The sequence below is a fragment of the Triticum aestivum genome, chromosome 5A (genome assembly GCF_018294505.1).
Source record: "Triticum aestivum cultivar Chinese Spring chromosome 5A, IWGSC CS RefSeq v2.1, whole genome shotgun sequence".
Taxonomy (NCBI): Eukaryota; Viridiplantae; Streptophyta; class Magnoliopsida; order Poales; family Poaceae; genus Triticum; species Triticum aestivum.
The window spans coordinates 553,802,494-553,822,191 of NC_057806.1; the positions used below are offsets into that span (position 1 = coordinate 553,802,494).

The following is a 19,698-nucleotide window of genomic DNA, read 5'->3' on the forward strand; positions in this document are numbered from 1 at the left end:
GCTTCACCTGTTTGCGCTCTCAAAACCTATGTCTCCTTTTCAAACATCTAGCAAAAATTCACTGCCCAAACTCTCCCCCCTGGGAGTCCAGGATGGCATCATTATATGGCTGGTCCAATAACCGTGACCTTGGTGACGCCTCTCCTCTTGATTCCTTGGTTTGGAAAGACCTCTCTAAAGGTTTGAATTTATACCGTGATATCTCCAAATTTTGGCTTGATGTATGGTTGACCGACAATACGCTTGCTGCTCGATTCCCTGCTATTTTCTCTCACTCTACTAGGCCGAATGCTTCGGTGGCTAGGGTTCTAGGTGATCCGGTTTTGTGTTTGGACCTTCGCCCCAGGATTTCCTCGATTGCGGAACAGGAACTTGCCGCACTGCGTGTTATGATTGCCACTGTAACTCGGAACCCTTTAGTGGCTGACCGTCGTGTTGGACGTATCGACAACAAGCCGATCTCGGCAAGATCAGCATTGATGACGGGAAAATGGCGGGCGTGAAACACGCGTCCACGTCATTGATACAGAATGAAATTTAAATGCATAAAATAAAAATAGAATCAAACATCGCAGGTACATTATTTCCAGAACTCTTACATTTACATAAAAATTCTGTTAATTACATCTCCGAAGAGAAAACCCCTGATTAAGAATTCCAACATATCTATTACATAGGATTGCATCACATTCCTATTACAACATTCTACAAGAGAGATCCTCCTCGCGGTCGACGACGAACTCCTGCTTGGTGAGCTTGAAGTTTGGTTCCATGCAAGTACTCCTCTATGATTTTATGTGTGATGTTTGGGAATATATTTCCTAGCATGCAACCATTTTTGTGTGTTCAACCTCATTTATATGCGGAATGCAGGTTGATTTTGGCAAGGCATAGTTTTATCCTACATTTGGCAGATAGGATATGGGTATGTATTTTCCTTTAGGATTTTTATATGAACTCTTTGGTTTTGGTGGCATATATATATGTGACATGCCAATTTTAATAAGTTTTGCATCATCACATTACTACTATCACCGCGCGACACCGATGTGGAGCCCGTGTGTAGCGTAACGGATTGAAGCTTTCTGACACAATCTTGATGCTTTTTTATGGTGCATGTGATATGTGCCATATTTTGTTGACTCTGAGTCCGCCCAGTATCGAGCCTGACCTGAGTGGAGTTTGCTTATCATATTTTGTTTGTTTAAAGCCTATCTGGGCTACATGGAATATCCCTTATCATGTATTTTGCATGAATTTTGTATGCATATGTGGATGTGGAGTGAACCTATTTTTATTAAGTTCTTCTTTACCTGTATTACTACTAACACCGCGTAGCACTAATATAATGCCCGCGTGCAGCGTAACCAAGTAAAGGTTTGTGGAGCAGTTATGGCGTTGCATGATCATATGACATATATAATTTTTTGTTTATGTTTGTACCTTACATGGTATTAGCACTAACTCCACATAGCGTCAGCACTAACTCCACATAGCGTCATTTCATTGGCGCTCGTGTGTAGCAGAACCCACGTAAAGTAAGTTTGTGATCCATTTGTGATGATGCTAATAGTTTAGGCTCTTATAGCATTGGAGCATTTCATGACATATTTTATTTGACTTTGGCCAAAACATGTGGCCCGAATGTTTTGTTTAATTTTCTCTCACTTGTATTACTACTAACACCGCGTAGCATGAAGACAATGCCCGCGTGTAGCGTAACCAGGTAAGCTTGGTTTTTATGATGCAACATGTTTTATAATTCATATTGCATGATTTTGGTCTTTGCGTGTGTGGCTTGAACGCATTTTTAATTAAGTTATTCCTTGCTTGTATTACTACTAACACCGAGTAGCATTAAGATAATGCCCTCGTGTAGCGTAACCAAGTGAAGGTTTGTATTTTATGCTCTTGTTTGTATTACAACTTACGTGACACATAATGCCCGTAGCGCAACCAAACAAAAGATTATCATGAGTTCAGCTTAGCGCGCTCGTAATTTCATTCCAACTTAGTCATATCCATTTTTTTTATGATGACCAAGTTAAGGCATTTTTTTATATGAGGTTTGCGCACCTATGACACTCTCTTGGTTTGTATCCATGTATAGAGACCAAACAAAGGAACGCGGTGTTCATCTTGGCTTGTATCGCTAAAGGGACCGAACCAAGACGGAGATCAATGGGACGAAGTGCACGCAACATTTAAAGGAACCGTGCTTACAAGAACCATGCATGCTCCTTGACTCGTACCGCGATGGCCGAGCCGAAGGCGAAAGTTTGGGGTAGATATAACATGCTCCTTGGTTTGTACCGGGATGGCCGAACCAAGGACAAAAATTTGGGATGGATGCAACATGCTCTTTAGACTGTACCAAAATGGCCAAACTAAAGACAAAATTTTGAGATAAATTAAACCATGCACCTTAGTCTGTACCGCAATGGCCGGACTAAGGGCGAGAATTTTGGGGAGATGAAACATACACCTTAGTCTGTACCGCAATGGCCGGACTAAGGGCAAGAATTTTGGGTAGATGAAATATGCTCCTTGATTCGTACCGCGATGGCCGAACCAAGAACAAGAATTTTCGGAAGATGAAACATGCCCCTTGATTTGTACCGTGATGGCCGGACCAAGGGCTAAAGATTTAGGAGAAGAAGAAGAAAAAAAGCTCCCTGGCCTGTACCACAATGGCCAAACCAGGGGCTAGAAGAGAGCCATTGAATCTCACCTTCAAACCAACAGGACGCAGCACGCCTACCTCCTTCTCCTCTTTTCTTTGTGAGTTTGTATGTGTGTGTGATTTTTAGCAAAGGAAAGAAAATGAACTGCAGGCCGACCGACCAAATGAGAGACCAACCCCTGAGCAAACGAGCATGGGGGTATTTATAGGGGCGGGCGAGCAGATGAAGCTCTCCCAGGACGCGCGCCCACGTTTGATCGATCGTGGGATCGTGGGAATCGTGGGAGTGGGAGTGGGCTGCTCTTTTCTTTTTTTATTTGTTTAATCACTAATTATCCGGGAATGTCCCATCAGCCAATATGGGCTTAATTAGGCCACCATCTGTCAACGTGTGGACTGCTGCTCTAATCCATTTGCTTGTATGGCTTATGGATGATGAGGCAACTCTTGTGCATGCGTAGCCATTTTATAAAACTGGGCTAGGCCTGATTCTAGTAATTCATTAAGGCTAATTTTCTTAAGTGGCATGACAAAGTACGGGTCTCTTGACATGCATGCCTAGCTATGTCACGTACGCACACCTCATGCATGTATGTATGCAATCCAATGGATCTTTTTTTTTGCAGCGGATCGCTCTTATTATTAGCTATCTTTATCAAATTTATTTTGTGTGCATTCATTAAGATACGACGATATTTTGATGGAGGAACATATTGCACGATGCTTCGACAATATTGGTGTCGTCTTTAACGGTGAAATTTTAGATCAATATCCGTCGGCGACGATGCGCGTACATACAGGACAGACAGAACTTGATGAATATTTATTTATTTTCTCATATTTTATAATTTCTGGTTTAATGTGTGCATTATCAACGTTCGAACATATAATATGCTTATTTTTGTCGATCGTCCACTGAGCGATTGATTATATTTTATTAACTGATTCTTTTCATCATAAAACAGATTTCTGTCGTTTTGCATTTATATTTTATGTGGTTTATGCATTTTATTTTATCTTGGTCAAAATTCATGTCAACAGATGCCCCTCGAGGTCTGGGTTCGATGATTTTTTTTACTCGGACCCAGAGCTCGAAACTTGACAATCTATTTTGTGCTTACAATATTTCTGTACGTGGCTCATGATTTGTTTTAGTATTCTTTTTCAGCATCTGATTTTGTATTCAAATGCATCCCAGCTATACGTGGATGTGCAGTTTTTTTTGTCTACACTGTGCATTTTTTATATTATAACTTAGGCTCGGAACTCTTTCTTTTCGGAGCGCACGACTTAACATTGGGAGTTTAAACTCATGAAGATTGGATCAAATTTAACATTTTTGAAACATGCTTATAGTTAAGCTCATATAGCATTGAGCATTTTTATGTGTGTTCAAAGTTTCAGACGACGCTTGTAGTTTAGGCTCATATAGCATTGGAGCATTATATCTCTTTCGCTCCATACATGGCTACTAGTTTATACTCGTATATCCTGGGAGCTTATATTCTCCATATGAAGGATACACATATCATGCTTTTGTAGTCATGCTGCCAGCGAATCATGCTTTGCGTAACATCAAAGTATTTTCTGTCGATGTGTTTGCATGGTGCCAATAATTTATGTTGGAGTATGTTTTTTGTTCATTTTTGTTGTAACTCTGACTGTTTGTAGTCTTGGGTCCTTCAATGGAATGATTTTGATGAGCAACTTTTTCTTCATGGTTTCCTATGTTGGTGGCTTTGAGGGCCAAGTCGTCAAAAGTGATTCGTCACACCCCTTGTAAGTGCCAACATACTTGGTAGGAGACTATCTGCAGACATCCATATTGTGCCAACCTCAATGAATTGTTCTTCACACTGAGGCTTAAATTCTCCACCTAATAATAACTTAGAAAACAATATTGTTCAACTTTTTCTTTGTAGAGGCCAATTTGGGGAAACATGTGATTTTTTTTTACAAAATATCCAAGAAGGATATCTTGCATTTTTTTCGAGTCCTGATCGAACATGGTTGTAATTTTTTTTTGTACCAAGGACACAATTAGTCCCGATGAAATTTGAACAATTGTCGGAAGAATATAGCTTTTGCTACGTGTCGAATCTTGGTACGCAACAACTATATGAGCTATATGTTAACATTCGATTGGAAAAGGGGTCAACCCACCATATGGAGGGTATGGTTTGACATACCTTGGCCAGTTGGCATGCCCTGTCTCCATATATTGAGCCTTAGCTTGCTGGGAAATCACCTATTTTATTATCTCAAGAGTGACACAAGAAGATACATAACTTTCTTTGCTTGAGGATGTGTTATTTATTTCCAAGGTATGCAGATTCTTCCTAGTTTTAATGGAAGAAAACATTTAATTGAGATAACTGCTCCTCAACAGAAGTCACTCCTCAACCCGCATAATTTGTTCTGGATGAAAATTGGCATAACCATATGTAACCTGAAGGTCGCTGGGTTTGATGTCTGGTTGCACTAGAATGCACTCTTAGCATTCTATACCACATGAAAGATCATGGTATGACCTCATCCACAACTTTTTCGTTGAGAAATTCGGAAGCATTGCGTTGACATATATATGATTATTTTTGACAAATCTTGATGGGTTTGCCCCCAGTATTTAGGATATGGAAAGATTGGATTTATCGCCAACCTGTTGGGTGGATTTTTTTTGGCACTGGATATTGAGTGTGCATTTTCCTTATGCGCCATTGGATATATGCTTCACATGTAGCATCCTTGGATGATGGTGCCCTTGTCCCAATGCTCTTGATTTACTACCATATTTTAATGGTATACCTTTTTGTATGTATTTGTCAAGTTGATCATATTTATTGACTATTATTTTTGTTAATTCACGCCACCCTTGTTTTTTTGAAAAGATGATGCTATTAGTTTGGTTTCTCGCAAGACTCATGAAAGAGTGGGATTTTTTTATACAGAGAATATCCATGCTTATACTTTGATCTTGTTAAGCATTAGAGAGTTATTTCAATGACCTAGCTTGTGTTGATATGGGATTGGATCATATGTCTGAAATTGATTGCTCTTTGACTTACTACGATTTCACAGAAGATATTGTTTGTTCTTAACATATTTCCGTTCAAAAGAAACAAAGGAGCGTAATTGATCTTTTTTCTGTTTTGGTGGTACTCCCGAGTGGGCTTTAGCCACTTGATTATAAGTGCTTCTGCCATTTTCCAAAAACACTTCTGAAATTTAGATCAATCATTATGTAGGCTGACAATACCGTGATTTTTTATGCAGACTTGCATTTCCAGTTTGAGCCAGTGAGGCAAGTTTTGGTGAAATATGATTGATCTTGCACCTTTTGCTCGAGTGAACAATGTATGCTCACAGTTTTGTCTCTTGCAGCATTGGAGCACTCTTAGACATATGGTTATTTAATATGATGTTAGGAATATTTACTCCCAGATGCACACGTTTGAACTTCAATTTTTTGATGAGTATTTGATTTCCATCGATTTGTTGCAGCACAGTCTATACTCTTAAGATGTTGGAGTATATATAAATTTATAATATTTTTTGTACATTTGGCTAACAACCCATACTCATGTTGCCTTGAATATCTTACTATACTCATGTGATTCAGAGTATTTTGTTTTATGTAGCTCATCTTGTAGGGTATGATGTACCCTGGCCTCATGCTGCAGTATGCATGCATGTTTATATGCACAACATGCCTCAAGATGGATGGTCGTCTCGACTCTATGATGTATTTCGTTTTGTTATATATGTTAGTAGCCAAATGATTTCAAGATTCAGCAATCCCTTCCCACTTTTGCTGAAGGGCGAGATGAACTTTACCCATGTATTCCTCGATAGCGGTGATATGTATCTGACGTTTGTAGATGCCTTCAACCTTAAATGATATTGCGTTTTTCTAGCCTTGGACATCTTTGGATGAGTTTGTCCTTAGCATATTGGATAAGGTAAGGTTGATTTTCCCCCAACCTCCTGGGGTAGAATCTTCATTCGCTTGCATAAAGTTATATATGGGAGTGCTGTAGATGAACTTCCCTCCCGCGCGCCATGGGGTACCCAGAACAAATTTCATTTCCACGTCTCACAAATCCTACATATTAGGAGGCGTTTGGAACGAATATTATCCCAACATCTATGGAGAATATTTTTCTGATGTCATGCTTAGTACTATAGGAGATTCAGGGTAAAACTTGCTCCCTGCACTCTTTTGAATCTTCTCCCATAAACTTGCATATTTATTTACTTTCAGTGGAGTTGCATCCGCCTGGGGTTGTTGAAAACTTTTTGAGCATGGTGGTGCTCTTTTATGACACCACCTTCTTGGCGCTAGTATCCCCTTTGGGCCCATCATGGAAGTAAACAACAATGTTCAAGCATAGAGATCATCATGGAGCACACATTCCTTCCTCAAAATTGATAGGAATGAGTTATTCTCATATTTGTGTTTCATTTTGTTTTGCCTTTTATTAAATAGCATTTTACTTCGCGATGGGCAACTATGTCATTCTTTATGTTCGACCCTTTGTTATAACCATTAAAGTTGATTTTTATGTCTTGAGTAGTTTAAGCATGGTCCGTACTTTCTTAGTGCACCACACCTTACACTCATCAACATAAATTTGCTCAAGTTGACCATAGTTAGCTCTTAAGGTATGTGAACCATCAGTTTATTTGTATTTGTAGTGCCATAGTTTAGACTCATAAGTTTATTGGAGTATATGTTTTTTGGGTGCCCCAGTTTATACTCATGAGGGTATGGAGTTTTATATATATTTATTTTTGTGATTTTTTTCATCACAGTTTATACTCGTAAGTCGTTGGAGGTTTTTTCGTGCCCCGGTTTATACTCATGAGGGTATGGGGTTTTATATATATTTATTTTGGTGATTTTTTTCATCACAGTTTATACTCGTAAGTCGTTGGAGTTTTTTTTGTGCCCCAGTTTATACTCATGAGGGTATGGAGTATGTTTGATTTTTTTTCTGCATCACAGTTTATACTCACAAGTCATTGAAAAAAAAATTGCGCCTCAGTTTATACTCATGAGGGTGTGGAGTATTTTTTTTCTTTATGTGCCCCAGTTTATACTCTTAAGGGTATGGAGTACGCTTGATGATTTCTTTTCTTTGCATCACAGTTTATACTCGTAAGTCGTGGGAGTCTTTATTTTTTTTGTGGTGTGCCACAGTTTATACTCTTGAGGGTATGGAGTATGTTTGATGATTTCTTTTCTTTGCATCGCAGTTTATACTCGTAAGTTGTTGGAGTAATTTTTTGTGCCCCAGTTTAGACTCATGAGGGTATGGAGTATGTTTGATGATTTTTTTCATCACAGTTTAAACTCATAAGTTGTTGGAGTATATTTGTTTTAATGCCACAGTTTATACTCGTGAGGTATTGGAGTATTTTCCTTTGTGTGCCCCAGTTTATACTCTTGAGGGTATGGAGTATATGTTTCTTTTAAGTCACAGCTTATACTCGTAAGTTATAGGAGTAATATATGTTTTATACCACAGTTTATACTCGTGAGGTATTGGAGTATATTTTTCTTTCTATCACAGTTTAGACTCGTAAGTTTATTGGAGTTTTTTTTGGGTGCCCCAGTTTAGACTCGTAAGGGTATGGAGTGATATTTTTTCTATCACAGTTTAGACTCGTAAGTTTATTGGAGTGCATTTTTTTGGGGTGCCCCAGTTTAGACTCGTGAGGGTATGGAGTGATTTTGTTTTTGTGAGTCACAATTTTCTTTAAATAATGTTGCAGCATTTGTATTGCGAGCATTAATGCAAAATATATGTCATTTCCCTTCAAATTCACTTGTCTTCTATGAGAACAAAATTATGATGATACAAGAACATTTTATTCCCTGCATCATCATATTAAAAAAATGCACCTAGTGAAATAGTCATAGCCATAATATAAAGAAACAATGGTCATGTACATCCTTTTCTTTGATAAAGACTGAACAACCTTTTTCTTACATATTTCACCTATGAACAAACCTTTCAACGAGCTCTAAGATAACCGGTTATGTTGGAATGTCGCCTGTAAACCTCGAAGCTCGCATAGGCATCCAAGCATGCATACTTGATCTGGGCATGATCCAGGTTGGACTTTTCCCACTGACTGACAGTGATGCTTTTGTCCTTGTTAAGACTTATGTTTGCAACCTTCTTTGCTAGCTTCTCCAATGAAGCCAAATTCCCTGCTTTTTGGTTAGGAACCTTGATACCCAGTCCCTGCACATCAACAGATTTTCTGATACCCAAGTTATAGAACTTGAGTTTTTCTATGTCATTGCCGGCCGCACCCGCGAATTCGACTGTGTCATTGTCAAGAAAATTGCGCAGAAGTGGAGGGATAAAACTCTTGGCATGAGCCTGGTATAGATGGTAAATTAGGCAATTCTTGCCCACACAAAGCTGCAAGACAGCAGCACGTTGTGGCTCTTGATTAGAGAGAACAACTTGTTGCTCAAGTGGAAGCTTCTTACGCTCTTTGCTGTGAACATATCTAGTGTATTCACAGTCAAGGCCAACAACACGCCACTTGGCATGATTAAGATACTTTTTCCAGATGAACCTGATGAAGGCAACAACTGTTGAAGGGTTGCTAGTCACCGTAGTATGAATTCTTATACCGCCCTTGCTGATATGAAAAAGGCGATCTGGATGATTGTTGTCGACACTCTTGGGGAATTGGATACGGACTTTGCCGACCTTAATATTGTGAAGGTTGACATGGCGAACATTTCTTTGTTGAGGTTGATGGCACACCGACTCCAACGAAGTCTGAGAGGAATCATATGCAATGGGTGTTGATGACGACAAAGGACTTGACAATGTTGACGTTGGGTTCACATGACATGTTTCATAGCCATGGGAATTGGGGTGCTTTTTCTTGCATTCAAGGGGAAACTTGAGAACCGTCTCAGAGCATTCTCCAATGGATTTATCAGCCAGTGGAAGAATAGGCTCTGAAGCATCAACTTGACCTTTATTCTGAACCTTTGACGTCCTTCCATGAAGAAACGATGAGGAGCGAAATATAGTCATGGTATTGCCCCCATTCATAGGTTGCTCATAGTGGAGTTTGTCCATTGTCTTCCCTTTTCCTTGTTTGTCTACCCTCATACTTCCCCCAAACTTGAGTGGAGAGAAGACTTCCATTCCTTGGTCATGTTCAGTCGGTGATGCAGTCATATTATCCATACGCTGATTTGTTGAAGTCGCACATGGACCAACTGGCACATCAAGCCAAATGTCTCCAATGCGGAGTCTCATTGACTGCGGCACCCGACCTTCCATACCTTCAAACTAAAGAAAACCATATATTAGTTTTCTTCATCCTTTTTTCGTGTATACATACATAATACTTTATGTTTCATGTACTATGGAAATTCATGTGTTGCAAACCTATGTTGGAATTCAAAGATGAGGGGAGAAATAGGTCCCACCGGGCGTGCCAGAATCTGATGACGGGAAAATGGCGGGCGTGAAACACGCGTCCACGTCATTGATACAGAATGAAATTTAAATGCATAAAATAAAAATAGAATCAAACATCGCAGGTACATTATTTCCAGAACTCTTACATTTACATAAAAATTCTGTTAATTACATCTCCGAAGAGAAAACCCCTGATTAAGAATTCCAACATATCTATTACATAGGATTGCATCACATTCCTATTACAACATTCTACAAGAGAGATCCTCCTCGCGGTCGACGACGAACTCCTGCTTGGTGAGCTTGAAGTTTGGTTCCATGCAAGTACTCCTCTATGATTTTATGTGTGATGTTTGGGAATATATTTCCTAGCATGCAACCATTTTTGTGTGTTCAACCTCATTTATATGCGGAATGCAGGTTGATTTTGGCAAGGCATAGTTTTATCCTACATTTGGCACATAGGATATGGGTATGTATTTTCCTTTAGGATTTTTATATGACCTCTTTGGTTTTGGTGGCATATATATATGTGACATGCCAATTTTAATAAGTTTTGCATCATCACATTACTACTATCGCCGCGCGACACCGATGTGGAGCCCGTGTGTAGCGTAACGGATTGAAGCTTTCTGACACAATCTTGATGCTTTTTTATGGTGCATGTGATATGTGCCATATTTTGTTGACTCTGAGTCCGCCCAGTATCGAGCCTGACCTGAGTGGAGTTTGCTTATCATATTTTGTTTGTTTAAAGCCTATCTGGGCTACATGGAATATCCCTTATCATGTATTTTGCATGAATTTTGTATGCATATGTGGATGTGGAGTGAACCTATTTTTATTAAGTTCTTCTTTACCTGTATTACTACTAACACCGCGTAGCACTAATATAATGCCCGCGTGCAGCGTAACCAAGTAAAGGTTTGTGGAGCAGTTATGGCGTTGCATGATCATATGACATATATAATTTTTTGTTTATGTTTGTACCTTACATGGTATTAGCACTAACTCCACATAGCGTCATTTCATTGGCGCTCGTGTGTAGCAGAACCCACGTAAAGTAAGTTTGTGATCCATTTGTGATGATGCTAATAGTTTAGGCTCTTATAGCATTGGAGCATTTCATGACATATTTTATTTGACTTTGGCCAAAACATGTGGCCCGAATGTTTTGTTTAATTTTCTCTCACTTGTATTACTACTAACACCGCGTAGCATGAAGACAATGCCCGCGTGTAGCGTAACCAGGTAAGCTTGGTTTTTATGATGCAACATGTTTTATAATTCATATTGCATGATTTTGGTCTTTGCGTGTGTGGCTTGAACGCATTTTTAATTAAGTTTTTCCTTGCTTGTATTACTACTAACACCGAGTAGCATTAAGATAATGCCCTCGTGTAGCGTAACCAAGTGAAGGTTTGTATTTTATGCTCTTGTTTGTATTACAACTTACGTGACACATAATGCCCGTAGCGCAACCAAACAAAAGATTATCATGAGTTCAGCTTAGCGCGCTCGTAATTTCATTCCAACTTAGTCATATCCATTTTTTTTATGATGACCAAGTTAAGGCATTTTTTTATATGAGGTTTTCGCACCTATGACACTCTCTTGGTTTGTATCCATGTATAGAGACCAAACAAAGGAACGCGGTGTTCATCTTGGCTTGTATCGCTAAAGGGACCGAACCAAGACGGAGATCAATGGGACGAAGTGCACGCAACATTTAAAGGAACCGTGCTTACAAGAACCATGCATGCTCCTTGACTCGTACCGCGATGGCCGAGCCGAAGGCGAAAGTTTGGGGTAGATATAACATGCTCCTTGGTTTGTACCGCGATGGCCGAACCAAGGACAAAAATTTGGGATGGATGCAACATGCTCTTTAGACTGTACCAAAATGGCCAAACCAAAGACAAAATTTTGAGATAAATTAAACCATGCACCTTAGTCTGTACCGCAATGGCCGGACTAAGGGCGAGAATTTTGGGGAGATGAAACATACACCTTAGTCTGTACCGCAATGGCCGGACTAAGGGCAAGAATTTTGGGTAGATGAAATATGCTCCTTGATTCGTACCGCGATGGCCGAACCAAGAACAAGAATTTTCGGAAGATGAAACATGCCCCTTGATTTGTACCGTGATGGCCGGACCAAGGGCTAAAGATTTAGGAGAAGAAGAAGAAAAAAAGCTCCCTGGCCTGTACCACAATGGCCAAACCAGGGGCTAGAAGAGAGCCATTGAATCTCACCTTCAAACCAACAGGACGCAGCACGCCTACCTCCTTCTCCTCTTTTCTTTGTGAGTTTGTATGTGTGTGTGATTTTTAGCAAAGGAAAGAAAATGAACTGCAGGCCGACCGACCAAATGAGAGACCAACCCCTGAGCAAACGAGCATGGGGGTATTTATAGGGGCGGGCGAGCAGATGAAGCTCTCCCAGGACGCGCGCCCACGTTTGATCGATCGTGGGATCGTGGGAATCGTGGGAGTGGGAGTGGGCTGCTCTTTTCTTTTTTATTTGTTTAATCACTAATTATCCGGCAATGTCCCATCAGCCAATATGGGCTTAATTAGGCCACCATCTGTCAACGTGTGGACTGCTGCTCTAATCCATTTGCTTGTATGGCTTATGGATGATGAGGCAACTCTTGTGCATGCATAGCCATTTTATAAAACTGGGCTAGGCCTGATTCTAGTAATTCATTAAGGCTAATTTTCTTAAGTGGCATGACAACGTACGGGTCTCTTGACATGCATGCCTAGCTATGTCACGTACGCACACCTCATGCATGTATGTATGCAATCCAATGGATCTTTTTTTTTGCAGCGGATCGCTCTTATTATTAGCTATCTTTATCAAATTTATTTTGTGTGCATTCATTAAGATACGACGATATTTTGATGGAGGAACATATTGCACGATGCTTCGACAATATTGGTGTCGTCTTTAACGGTGAAATTTTAGATCAATATCCGTCGGCGACGATGCACGTACATACAGGACAGACAGAACTTGATGAATATTTATTTATTTTCTCATATTTTATAATTTCTGGTTTAATGTGTGCATTATCAACGTTCGAACATATAATATGCTTATTTTTGTCGATCGTCCACTGAGCGATTGATTATATTTTATTAACTGATTCTTTTCATCATAAAACAGATTTCTGTCGTTTTGCATTTATATTTTATGTGGTTTATGCATTTTATTTTATCTTGGTCAAAATTCATGTCAACAAGCATATGCTTCTGTGTTTGCAGCTAGGCCGGAGGACAGGTACGCCACGGCTACTTGGAAGAACTATGCTCCAAATAGGTGTCGGTTGTTCACTTGGCTAGCCTTCCGGGACAGACTATTTACAAATGATCGGCGTTTCCGGCATGGGATGTCAAGCTCCGATACTTGCCCATTTTGCAATGAGCAAGAAACCACAAGTCACTTACTGTTGAACTGCCACTCCATCAAGTTGCTTTGGGACAATCTTCTTCTTCTTCGGCCTCCAGAAGTCGAACATATTCAAGATATTTGGTCTAACCCTTCAATTGATAAAGTTCGCTCTACAGTTATCATTGCCATTCTTTGGTCTATTTGGAAGCGGAGAAATGTTATGGTCTTCCATGCTCACGATGAGGATCTGTATGTCACTCTACGACGATCTGGAGAGGATCTTGTGTTCTGGTCTAATCGCTGCAAAAATGCGGTCAAGCAGACCCTTCTAAAGGACTGGGGTTCCATGTTGTATCACTTATCTACGAGAATTTAGCTTATCATCTGCCATTTGTTGGGGGCTGACCCCTTGTAATCTTTCTTTTCTTCATCCTATGTAACTATCTGAATGTTGTCATCTCTCCCTGGCTAATATAAGTTCAGGCTAGCGTAAGCCCGCTGTAGTTTCCCGTCAAAAAAACATATTCAGCGCTTTGCTCAGCTTCATTTACACTGACTCGTTTCCAGAAATGGAGAAGGATGACATGGAGGAGGACGAAGCTCAAGACGTTGAAGAAGAGGATGCAATGAGGTTGGAATGGCTACAAGACTTGTTTGCAGCGGCAGACAGATATGACCTCGAGCAGCTCAAGTTCATATGTGAAAAGCACTTGTCCGAGGAGGTACGCGTGAGCTCGGTGGGGTCCACTCTTGCTCTGACCGAGCGACACCATTGTCACGGTTTGAAAGAGGCATGTTTGAGGTTCATCCAAGCCCAATCCCTCTCATGCCTGCAAAGAATAATGGAAACTAATGGCTGGGAGTATTTGACCAGGACTAATCCCTCTGTTTTGAACGAGCTCATTACCAAGCTTGCTTCGAACCAAAGCAAATAGCACTCTATATATGGTACGCATGAATCCTTAGAGCTAGATGAGAGAGATTGTGTGTGCGTGCGTGTGTGTGTGATCCTATATAGTTACATGTCTTGATTTTGTCTCATCGTGTAATTTGCATATATGCTCCTGAATCAACAAGATCCAACTCATGGGCAAATTGTCTCTCCATGAAATGGATGGTCTATTAATTCGAATGTAAGCGTCAACATCAATGTGCATTGCTGCACAGTGCAAGTTCACTCGCTAGTCGTTCTACCCTCGTATATTTCTCCGTGCGTTTTTTTGCGAGTGCATTTCTCCGTGCCTTTATGGCCGTATGCATCATTCTGATGCAGAGGCCGAGAGTTAACCTTTTTTTTGAAAAAAAAATTCTCTATGCATTTTTTTTGCGGTTGGGTTTCTCCTTGCATTAATCATGTCGTATATTGTTCCTTCAACTGGGACGGTGGTATACTAGTTATCTATATTCTCCCTCGCAAAGTTCATATGTGTATTACTTTGTCTGTCTGTTGTATATAATAAGTAATGTGTATTTCCTTTTGGCAAAAATTTCACAATGTAATATGTATTTATCTTTTTCTCTCATTTTTTTAGTGGGTGCTCTATCACCATCCAGTACATGCCTTAGATAGAAAGTAGTACGTAGTCTCCAATAGGAAGGTAGTAAAATAAAATTCTCTCTCCTATTTGCATGCGCTCGCATTTCTTTCTCCCTCTCATGCCATGGATTGATTTTACTCTGGCGCAGCAAGATTTAGTTGCTTTATATTATGTCCCAGTTATTTAGTTGCCGCTAATTAAGCTGATAATTACCTAATTAGTTAAGGGTACTTTCGTCAAGACTTCTTCTCAATTTGGTGCCTTGTCACCGTGACCCAGACGGGCGCCTCAAACGGGCCTCAAACGTCCGGACTGGCCAGCACCCCTTATATCCAGCCAAAATATGGGGTGGATATGGGGGCACCCAGGCGCGCCCGCCACGTCGGACTGACGGCGATGTCCCACGTCCGAACCTCATCTCCTCCGTCGGGCCGATGTACCACGTGGCGCCACTCCGGCGGGCCGCGTAGTGCCTAGCCTGGCTATTTAAGTCAACCACCGGCACCGAAACCCTACCATCCACATTTTCCTCCACTTATCCGCCGTGGCCGCCAGTTTCCACTCCTCGTCCGCCTAGTAGCCATGCCCCCACTCCGCCAGTTGAGGAGCTACCCATTTCTAATGCCAAAGCACCGGCTGGAGCTCCTTGACCAGATCCAGGCAAGGCGCGAAGCCCGGATCGCCGCGGGGCTACCTCGGGATGCAGCGGATCAGGAGGAGCAGTTGGAGGAGGACGACGAGGAGGATGAGCCGAAGGAGGATGTGGGGGAAGCTGGCGACGTGCATCTGCAAGCGGAGCAGCAGGCGATCCTCGATTCCCTCCACTCGGAGTCGACTACGGATCCCAGACGCCGTCACCGGCAGGAGATGGAGGCCCAGCAGGCCGCGAAGGAGGCAAAGATGCTCGCTTACATGGATGAGGTCGAGCAGGAGGAGGATTGGCCGGAGCCCTCCTACGTGCCCGTCCACCCGGTGTCAGGCACAGACGTCGTGGAAATCTCCGATGACGAAGATTAGGTAGGGTAGTACGTAGTATGTAATACGCAGGAGTTATTTTGCATGCTTTGTATGGATCTAGGGGTTAAAATATGGGAGTCGGATGCAGAGTGGCTAATTTGAGGCGTGACCGGTTACCGGGTGCGTCCGCGGGCGTTTAGGTGATCGGATTTGTCAAGTCCGGTTGTAGATGCTCTTAGACAACAAGTTGAGACAAAACATGTAGCCAAGCACTCTTTTGTTAGACAACCTCACAAAGCTTTTATTAATTCATCACAATGTTTACAGGGATGGATGGAAGGTCTCCAGGGTGTCCCAACCATACATGGCGTCCACCCCCGATAGATAAAGCATACTTCGCTAAGTTGTGAGCTTCAACATTCGACCTCGTCATCTCATGACTAAATTTACAAAAAGCAAAATCCAAAGAGTGATGTATGATTTCATGCATGATAGCACCATAAACTGACGAGTTCTCCTTCTTCAGGTCCTCAACCACCACCTTGCAATCATAAGCCACATGTACACATCTTTGGTAAAGATCATCTGATAGAGCTAAAGCTTCCCTGATTGCAATCGCCTCCAGTGTCTGTGGATCTACAATATATCTAAGAACCAACACCGAGGCTCCCAAGAAAATTCATTCCGAACTTCTGCAGACCGCCCCCACTGCACCATACATGGCTCAAAACTGCAGCGTCAATGTTTACCTTAACGCATCCCTCCTCCGATGTCTGCCATTGGTTTGGTCTCAGGATAGACGAAACAGCCGGCTTTCAACATTTGGAGTTGATAGCCCGGATTTCAGCAAGGTAGCTTGTGATGAACCCATTGACAGAATGCGGAGATTGATATATATATCTTCATAGATCGTTTTCCTCCGTGCTCCCCAAATAGCCCATATGGTAACAGTCAGCCGCACGAAAGAATCCCTGTCCAGAATATCATGGAGCGTGAAGAGCCACTCCCTAGATCCTTCCTCCTGCCTGTCGACCAGTTGAAGTACTAGGTCCTCTAGCGGTTGGGCCCAAACACTGGCAGCCATCGGGCACGTGAACATGGCATCTCTCAAGTATCCCCCGCTCCACACAGGTGACATGTATCTTCAGTTGACATGTGTGTCGATGTTTCAATAGCTCCCCAGTTGGCATGGATTGTCTTGCAAGCCGCCACACAAATGTCTTTAACTTCAAGGGGACCTCAATAGGCTAAATTTTGCTCCAATGATCGCTCTCACTCTGCACGGTAGAAGATCCACCTTGTTCATTCAGCCAGGCCTCCCGACTGTGTTTTATTTGCAGTAGCATGCGGTAAGCAGAATGTACTGATGTCTACTACACAACCTTCTTCTTGTAGACGTTGTTGGGCCTCCAAGTGCAGAGGTTTGTAGGACAGTAGCAAATTTCCCTCAAGTGGATGACCTAAGGTTTATCAATTTGTGGGAGGCGTGGGATGAAGATGGTCTCTCTCAAACAACCGTGCAACCAAATAACAAAGAGTGTCTTGTGTCCCCAACACACCCAATACAATGGTAAATTATATAGGTGCACTAGTTCGGCGAAGAGATGGCGATACACATGCAATATGGATGGTAGATATAGGTTTTTGTAATCTGAAAATATAAAAACAACAAGGTAGCAAGTGGTAAAGGTGAGCGTAAACGGTATTGCAATTCTAGGAAACAAGGCCTAGGGTTCATACTTTCACTAGTGCAAATTCTTTCAACAATAATAACATAATTGGATCATATAACTATCCCTCAACATGCAACAAAGAGTCACTCCAAAGTCACTAATAGCGGAGAACAAACGAAGAGATTATTGTAGGGTACGAAACCACCTCAAAATTATTCTTTCTTATCAATCTATTCAAGAGTCCGTAGTAAAATAACGGGAAACTATTCTTTCCGTTCGATCTATCCTAGAGTCCGTACTAGAATAACACCTTAAGACACAAATCAACCAAAACCCTAATGTCACCTAGATACTCCAATGTCACCTCAAGTATCCGTGGGTATGATTATATGATATGCATCACACAATCCCAGATTCATCTATTTAACCAACACAAAGAACTTCAAAGAGTGCCCCTAACTTTCTACCGGAGAGTCAAGATGAAGAGGTGTGCCAACCCCTATGCATAAGTTCACGAGGTCACTGAATTCGCAAGCTGATCACCAAAACATACATCAAGTGGATCACGTGAATATCTCATTGTCACCACAGATAAGCACATGCAAGACATACATCAAGTGTTCTCAAATCCTTAAAGACTCAATCCGATAAGATAACTTCAAAAGGAACACTCAATCCATTACAAGGAGATAGAGGGGGAGAAACATCATAAGATCCAACTATAGTAGCAAAGCTCGCGATAGATCAAGATCGTGCCGTATCAAGAACACGAGAGATAGATAGATAGATAGAGAGAGATATCAAACACATAGCTACTGGTACATACCCTCAGCCCCGAGGGTGAACTACTCCCTCCTCGTCATGGAGAGCACCGGGATGATGAAGATGGCCACCGGTGATGGATCCGCCCTCCGGCAGGGTGCCGGAATGGGGCCCGAATTGGTTTTTGCTGGCTACAGAGGCTTGCGGCGACGAAACTCCTGATCTAGGTTTCTTTTTAGGGGTTTCTGTATTTATAGGAATTTTTGGCGCCGGGAACAAGTCAGGGGGGTCCCCGAGTCGTCCATGAGATAGGGAGACGCGCCGGGGGGGGGGGGGGGGGTAGGGCGTGCCGCCACCCTCGTGGATGGCCCGGGACTCTTCTGGCCCAACTCTTTTACTCCGGGGGCTTCTTTTGGTCCATAAAAAATCATCAAAAATTGTCATGTCAATTGGACTCTGTTGGTATTCCTTTTCTGTAAAACTCAAAAACAAGGAAAACACAGAAACTACCACTAGGCTCTAGGTTAATAGGTTAGTCCCAAAAATCATATAAAATAGCATATAAATGCATATAAAACATCCAAGGTTGATAATATAATAGCATGGAACAATCAAACAATTATAGATACGTTGGAAACGTATCAAGCATCCCCAAGCTTAATTCCTGATCGTCCTCGAGTAGGTAAATGATAAAAACAGAATTTTTGATGTGAAGTGCTACCTAACATATTTATCCATGTAATTCTCTTTATTGTGGCAAGAATATTCAGATTCGAAAGATTCAAGACAAAAGTTTAATATTGACATAAAAATAATAATACTTCAAGCGTACTAACAAAGTAATCATGTCTTCTCAAAATAACATGGCCAAAGAAAGCTATCCCTACAAAATCATATAGTCTGGCTATGCTTTATCTTCATCACACAAAATATTTAAATGATGCACAACCCCAATGACAAGCCAAGCAATTGTTTCATACTTTTGATGTTCTCAAACTTTTTCAATCTTCACGCAATACATGAGCATGAGCCATGGACATAGCACTATAGGTGGAATAGAATGGTGGTTGTGGAGAAGACTAAAAGGAGAAGATAGTTTCACATTCAACTAGGCGTATCAACGGGCTATGAAGATGCCCATCAATAGATATCAATGTGAGTGAGTAGGGATTGCCATGCAACGGATGCACTAGAGCTATAAGTGTATGAAAGCTCAAAAGGAAACTAA

At 41.4% G+C, this 19,698-nt stretch overlaps 1 pseudogene; it reads left to right on the forward strand.

Moving 5' to 3' along the window:
* LOC123101540 (BTB/POZ and MATH domain-containing protein 2-like) overlaps positions 1-14,475 on the forward strand; it is a 21,073-nt pseudogene extending 6,598 nt beyond the window's left edge.
* The last annotated feature ends 5,223 nt before the right edge of the window (positions 14,476-19,698 follow it).